A 7,369-nucleotide genomic window follows, 5' to 3' on the forward strand; every position below is an offset into this window, starting at 1 on the left:
AAAATATTACATTATGCCAAAATATTTCTTCGAAAACAGCAAAAAAATGGGTTTTTGAGATTGTCTAACGGGAATATCTGAAAAACGTGACGTACTACATCAATTCTGACTTCGGATTCGGAATCAGCATACAAAAATCCTTTAGAAAAGTATACAATATACATAGTTTTATTTAAAGGAGGATTTCCTTGCAGACCAGTGTAAGCTTTGAATGTTATCTTTCATTTAAAATCGCATTTATAATGATCAAAAATTAATTTCCGAATTTATAATTAATTGTTTTTTAAGATTAATCCAGAGTTCAAAAATTAATTCATTTTATGACTAAAAGCGTTGAATTTTGCTTTACATATAAGGATAATTCAATTATTTTTCATTAAGCTTGTAATTGACGCAGAATAATGTTTGATATGGATACATTTTTAATTTATCAAGTTTGCGAAAAAAAAGTAAAAAAATTTGAAAAATAAATGCAATTTATATTACGAAAAAGTTTTTAAAAGGACATGTTAAAATTTTTAAATAATTTCTTATTTCAAATACTGCCACTTTTGGAGCTTTAGTTACTCTACTATATTGGACAATATTAATGAACATTCTAAGTACTATTTGAAATGAAAATAAAAACTTTTAATGCAGCTGGTCAGAATAAGTGAGAGAAAAACATTTTATTTTTCAAATAAAACCTTCAAAAATTATGGTAATTTTCAGTATTATTAATTGATCAAAATACATACAGTGACCCTAAATATCATGATTTATTTGAGAACCCATTTATTGTAATTTAAAAATAAAAATACCGAAGTAATAAGTGGATTTCTGAAATCAAATCAGAGTTTTTAGAATATGAATTTTTTCCGACCAAATACCTTGAATTTTGCTTAGAATTGCGTATAAGCATATTTCAATTATTTTTCAAGACGCTTGTAATTGACATACAGTAAAGTTGATAAGTCAAATTAAGCATACGTTTGTGTAGAAAAATAGTAAATTAGATATATAACACTGGTTAACAAAATTAAACTTTTTTTTTGTTGCCGAAACAAAATTATACTTTTCTGAAGGTTTTCAGTGTGCTGAACTCGAATCCGAAGTCAAAAAAAATTAATCAGCTCCCGTTTTTGAAATATTACCGTTAGAGTATGCAGTACTTCGGACCTTAATTTTTTATATAAGGAAAATTGTTTGAGCATATTTAGTAACGGTTTTTATAAGAACTATTTATCACCTTTTTAAATCTGTTTAAATCTTTCCGATATCTTTTTTATTGCCCGAGATATCCTCAGTTGTTTGGTATTTTTATAAATTTTATGACGTCATTATCTCCTTTATGATATATGAAGAAAAACCCACTTACTTAATTTTAAGATATCTCGGGCAATACAAAAGATATTGAAAAGATTTAAACAGTTATCGAAAGATGGAAAACAGTTTTTATAGAAACCGTTACTAAATATTCTCAAACAATTTTCCTTATACAAAAGAATAAGGTCCGAAGAAATCAAAAAAACGTTTTTTTGCATTTTCTAACGGTAATATCTCAAAAACGGGAGCTGATTAGTTGTTTATGACTTCGGATTCGAGTTCAACACACTGAAAACCTTCAGAAAAGTATATTTTTGTTTCGGCAACAAAACCTTTGTAAACCAGTGTAATTAATGCATAAGAAAAGTAATCAAAGCGGTAAAAAATGTAGTACTTAGGGCCAATTTATTAGGCAAAGTGATTTCAATGAAGTTATATAAATGTATTGTATCGGTCTACTTCTGAATAAATATTGCTTTTATGCACCTTTATCAACTGGAAATTCTATTGTAGATTTTTTAGGTGTATTAAGGAGTCACGCGGACGATTGCTAAGAATCGAATAAGATTCATATCTACATATTTATGACAAAAATTCCCTAATACGTTGTCCTAAAACGACCCAAAAAAAAGAATCTCTCTGGACGCCAAAATTCTGGTTCTAGTAAAGCAATTATCGTGCTTTAAGGAAAAGGGGCGAAGAGCGGACAGAATTACGAAGTTATAAAGTTCAAAATTAATTCAAATTGGCGCTCCTAGAGCAAGTCGTTTTCTTGTCGTTTTAGTACAAACGACTTATAGCCTGTTTTCATTTTATTGCAACATTGCACTAAAGATAAAGATTTTGAAAGGACATAAATTCAAAAAAATTAATGGATCTACTCCACAGAACAGCACAATATACAAAATCATCTTCTCCACTTCAAAGAAACACAAGCGTTGATGGATAATATTTTCATCTCATAAAATTGCAATTGCATCAGTTTTTGGTACACACTGACATTTTGATACCCTCGCTTATGGACCAGTTTTTATATTTGTTTTATTATTCTTCATTTAAATCTTTTAATTCAAATCTATGTATCTATTTATTATACATATTTAATTTGACAAATATTAAATTTTGACAAATTAATTTTTCAAAAAAATAAAAAAATCCCTAGGATATTTTTAACAGAGTTTTAAATTTAAAGTTTCCATTAAAAGTAAGCACTTTAACTAAAAAAGGGTGAATTAAAAGAATTTTTAATGATGTATACTTAAAGGCGTCAATAGTTTAACAACGCTTTTAACTAAAACGATAAATTTCAAAATTTAATGGGGGCTCAATAAATTGGCCCTTAGTCTGTTTTTTCTATATAACCCTTTATTGCTTTATTTTTTTAAGAATTTTGAAAGATTTTATTTTTTTAATTTTATATGTGATATACCTCAATCAGATAAATCAAGCAAGTATCAAAGAAACTGTGACAAATCATGTGAAGGTAGGTTGTAATATTTAAATTTTTTTTATCTCTTGAAAAAAAAAAAACACAAAAATATTATTTTTTTATTTTTCTTACCACTTTTTTGGTTAAAAATTTATAAAATAATAACACCATATTATAGCTTGTTACTTAAGCTAAAAATTGAGACTTTATTTATATCTGTAAGTTTTGTAGAAAAAAAGTAATACATTTTTGAAGTCAATCAAATTTTACAAAAAAACTACCTTTTTTATATTCTTTTATTTAAATATCGATTTTTTAATATGAAAAGCTTAGAAAAAAATTATACCATTAAAAAGCTTATAAAATTTCCTAAAGAATAAAGCCATATTAAAATTTTAAGAATGATCAAAAAGTATAAAAATAATTTATTGAAAACAATCATTTTCATCAAAAAAAGCAAAAAAAACCTATAAATTAATCTTCACACGTCATTTATTCAATTTTTTTTAATGACAACCTATAAAAAATTTTATACCATCTAAAAGCTTATTGTCTTAGCTTAAAATATATATATATATCAGGTCTATGAGACATCTACAAAAAGAGCTAGAATTTTTTGAACTCAATGTATTTTCATCAAAAAAAGCAAAAAAAACATTTATTTTTTTCTTCTCATGCTATTAAATCAATTTTTTTCAATGGCAACCTATTAAAATTTTTATATCACGTTAAAGCTTATTGTTTTACCTTTCACATGACGGTTCAATCTTATTTCCAAGTTGCCTACAAGAAAAGTTAGAATTTTTTAAAGTCAACCATGTCAAATTTCCAGACTGAGATTACGGTACTTCCTACACTGGTGACTGTTCATGATCAACAGATCTCCACTGGTGTTTTGAGTGTTTTCGCAAGTTTCTTGATTTAACATTGTGTAGCTTGTAGTTAGTCTACCGTTATGTGTGATATACCAAATGAAAGGTAATTGTATCAGGATGCTCATAAAAGTTTAATAAAATTTCTATCTCCTCTAGATCAAAAGTTATAACCTGTTGAATTCCAACATTTTATTTTACCGTTATCTCAAAATTGTGTTTGCGAAATTGATTGAAATTTTGTACACATATAGTCCTAACAACAATCTATCAACCCTGTAAATTTCATATATTTATGAGTTAAACAAAAAAAGATAAAAATAAAAAACGGTTAAAAACGGGAAAAAATGACCAAAAAACTTGGCTCCAAAAAACTTCTTCATCTCGATTTTGATGGAAAATTTCATTGTAGAGTTCCAATTTTTTGCACATACACTCATACATACTCCACCTATACACCCTATAAGTTTCAGATTTTTTGAGCACTCGGAAATATTTCTAAAAATAAAAACCCACCCAATTTTAACACGCAAAAAATAGGTGTTTTTCAAAACTCTCTATCTCAAAAACTACTCACTTTAAAAAAAAATCCCAACACACGTCTCGACTATTTTTCTACCACCTATCCATTGGTGTATTCAGAATTTCCAAGAAAAATTCCCCTCTCTCGTAATCACCCCTTTCTCAACTTGCCCCGATTTGATAAGCTTTTCAAAACCTAACGATTTCTTACCGATTTAGATTTTTAAAAATTTTTTACCAAAAGTCCATTGACATAAAAAATGATTATCTATCTATTGCAAAAAAAATCAACTCTCTACGACATCGCATTTAGATTTTAGATAATTTTTTCATTTTGCCATTTTGCCCCGTTTTACCCTATTAAATGTGCGATTTGAGTAAAAACCTTTCTTAGTGCAAACCGCTTCACCAATACCTATCATATACCATTGAGTTTGAGAATTTTTATTTTTTTCCCATATAGAGCCAGTGATTATGTGAATGGTGGAAAAAAAAAATCAACGCATTTATAATATAGTATTATTTTGGCCAGAATATAGCTTTAATCCTGACGCTTTTGATCGTGGTATAGTCGCAATTTGAAATATTTAGAATTTTTTAAGTTTTTCTCATTTTTATTTCTAAAAAAAAAAAATCTGTCTGTGTTTTGAGTGAATAGAATTCTGTTTTTTTTTTATTGTTTTATATCCTGTCATATGGTTGATATGTGGTGATGAAAGAAATGTTTTTTTTTTTTGACTGAAATATGGTTTTAGATTTTACATAAGCCTCTAATATTAGACAGGATATTTTCATTTTTTTGAATGGGAAATGATATAGGTATTTGCAGTTGAAATAGAGGATGCATTAGGGAAATTATAAAATGTAGGTACCTGGGACAGATTTGAAAAAAAAAAAAAAAAAAATAGTTCCATAACAAAAAAAAAAAAAAAGTGCGCACTTAACATTCACTTACACTGTCCAAACTTTTAGAGATGAGATTAGTTGTGATTTTAATCACAGGATATAACAACAGCTGTGACTGGGATTTTTAGTCACGGTTATTTTAAATCTGTGACTTGATTAATCTGAGCATATTGTGATTTTAATGGATAAATCTGTTATTTTGTTTAGGTTATTTTTGATTTTTTTGAGAGTTGTCATTTAACTCAGAATTCTTTTATTTTCAAAATATTACTTAAGTTAAAAAAAAACTTCTTGTGATTTTAACACAAAATGGAATGCATTTTCTTTTTTAAATTTTGATCTGTGATTTTTCTTTTTTTTTTTTTATTCCCACGCCTCTAAAAAAATCACAGATCAATATAAAAATGGTTTTGGCAGAATTGACATTAAAAATGATATTTAACATTCGATTTTTTCAATGTTAACTAAAAAAAATTAGAAACATAAAATTCGCATTTAAAAGAAAACAAAAATGAATTTGCGCTCCAAAAAAGTATAAAAAGTATGAAACTTCTATATTTTATGAAATTAAGTTTGAGAAAAAAAAAAAAACAAAACCGTTGAAGGTGTTAAGAAAAAAAATGTTTACAAAGTGTTTTGAGAAAAAAAATTAATAAATAAGTGCAAAAAATTAAACCTCACTACTTCAAAATCACACTCAAAAAATTATGAAACAAGATAACATTCTCATCTAAACTAGGGCTTATAAGCAAAATGTTCTTAAACGTCAACGAAGACAGACATTTATTTTTCTCTTAGAAAGCATGAATGGGAACTGTAAAGTAATTTCTTTTAATTAAAAAAATTAATTTAACAAGAGCCTTTAAACAGTCAGCAACAATTACGCTTATAAGCTCACCCGAAAACTAGTTAAAAACCCGTGTTTTATTAAAAAAGTTAATTAATTAAATTAAAAAATTTAATAAAATTTGTATCTGTCAAGTTCTTCAAAGTGAAGTTTGTCACATTTTGACTTTGACAGATTCACTTATTTCGAAATAAATTATTTCGTGTAGCAAGCTCAAAATAATAACATATTCTTCAAAATATAATTTAATTTTTCATGTTCTTAGCACTTTTATAGCTGCACATCACCAAAAAACAAACGTCAAAACAAAACGAAAACAAAAATTAAAGAAAGAGAAAGAAAACTGTGAGCGCTCGGCTGAGATTTCTTGTCTCACTTAAAAAATCTCTGAACCCTCACAGATCTCCCTTGGACGAACCTAATACAGGGTTCCCAGGTTGAGGGAAAAATCACCATTTTTGCCGATTTTCTTAGAAAAAAGTGATAAAATATGGGACGGGGATAAAAAAGGGGAAAAATATCAAAAAGGGGAAAAATTTAAACTTACAAAAACTTTAGACACAATCTTTGAACAATGGAATCAATTTAAATAAAACTTAATTTCGAAATAAACTATCGTATTCCACGCAAAGTGGATTTTTTATTTTGACAGCTCTACTAAAAACTAGGGTGCTTCCATTTTCTAATTCACTCCTCAAAATATTTCATTAAAGGAATTCTGTACTTTTTTGGGTATATCAAACAAAATTTTCAGCCAGCCCCAGCAGTAAAAAAAATAAAAGTAAAAAAAAAATACATATACATTTTTAAGACATCGTTGTTAAAAAAGCCTGCCTTAATCGGCATAAATACTGTATGATTTACAAAAAAAAAACTAAATATAGAAAATAATATCCATTTTTTATTAAATTAGCACTGATATTTTAGATTTAACCTCAAAATAAAATTTATGAAGTAGTTGCATACTTCATAAATTTTATTTTGATTGGTTTTAGTTTGAAAATGAAATATGTATGTATTTTGAGCTTCATTTTTGTTAATTTTTTTTATTTACTAATGTCCATTATAAAGTTTTTATTTTTATGAATAAATTAAATACAAAATTAATATGTTTAAAAAAAGATTTAAATACAAAAATTTAAAAAAAATAAATAGGTACCTACTTGAATTTGTTCTGGAAAAAAGGTGTTTTTTTTCCGGAAAAGGGGAAAAATATACGTTTTGGTGTTAAAAAAAAGGGAATTTTAATTTTGAAAACCTGGGAACCTTGACCTAATATGTTTGACCACGGAAGATGGTTTTTCTTGTTTAATACTTTTTAAAGTTTGATTTTGGAACAATCACACACGAAAAAACCAAAAAATCAATTAAAAAGAAAGAAACAATGCCGCATCATATTTTAATCCGTCCGATCCGTCGCGTATGAGTCGCTTCCCACAGGAACGTGTGTATTTTATCGAGCTGTCAGTTGAAAACTTCGACGGAACG

Source organism: Episyrphus balteatus, chromosome 4, assembly GCF_945859705.1.
Source record: "Episyrphus balteatus chromosome 4, idEpiBalt1.1, whole genome shotgun sequence".
Lineage (NCBI taxonomy): Eukaryota > Metazoa > Arthropoda > Insecta > Diptera > Syrphidae > Episyrphus > Episyrphus balteatus.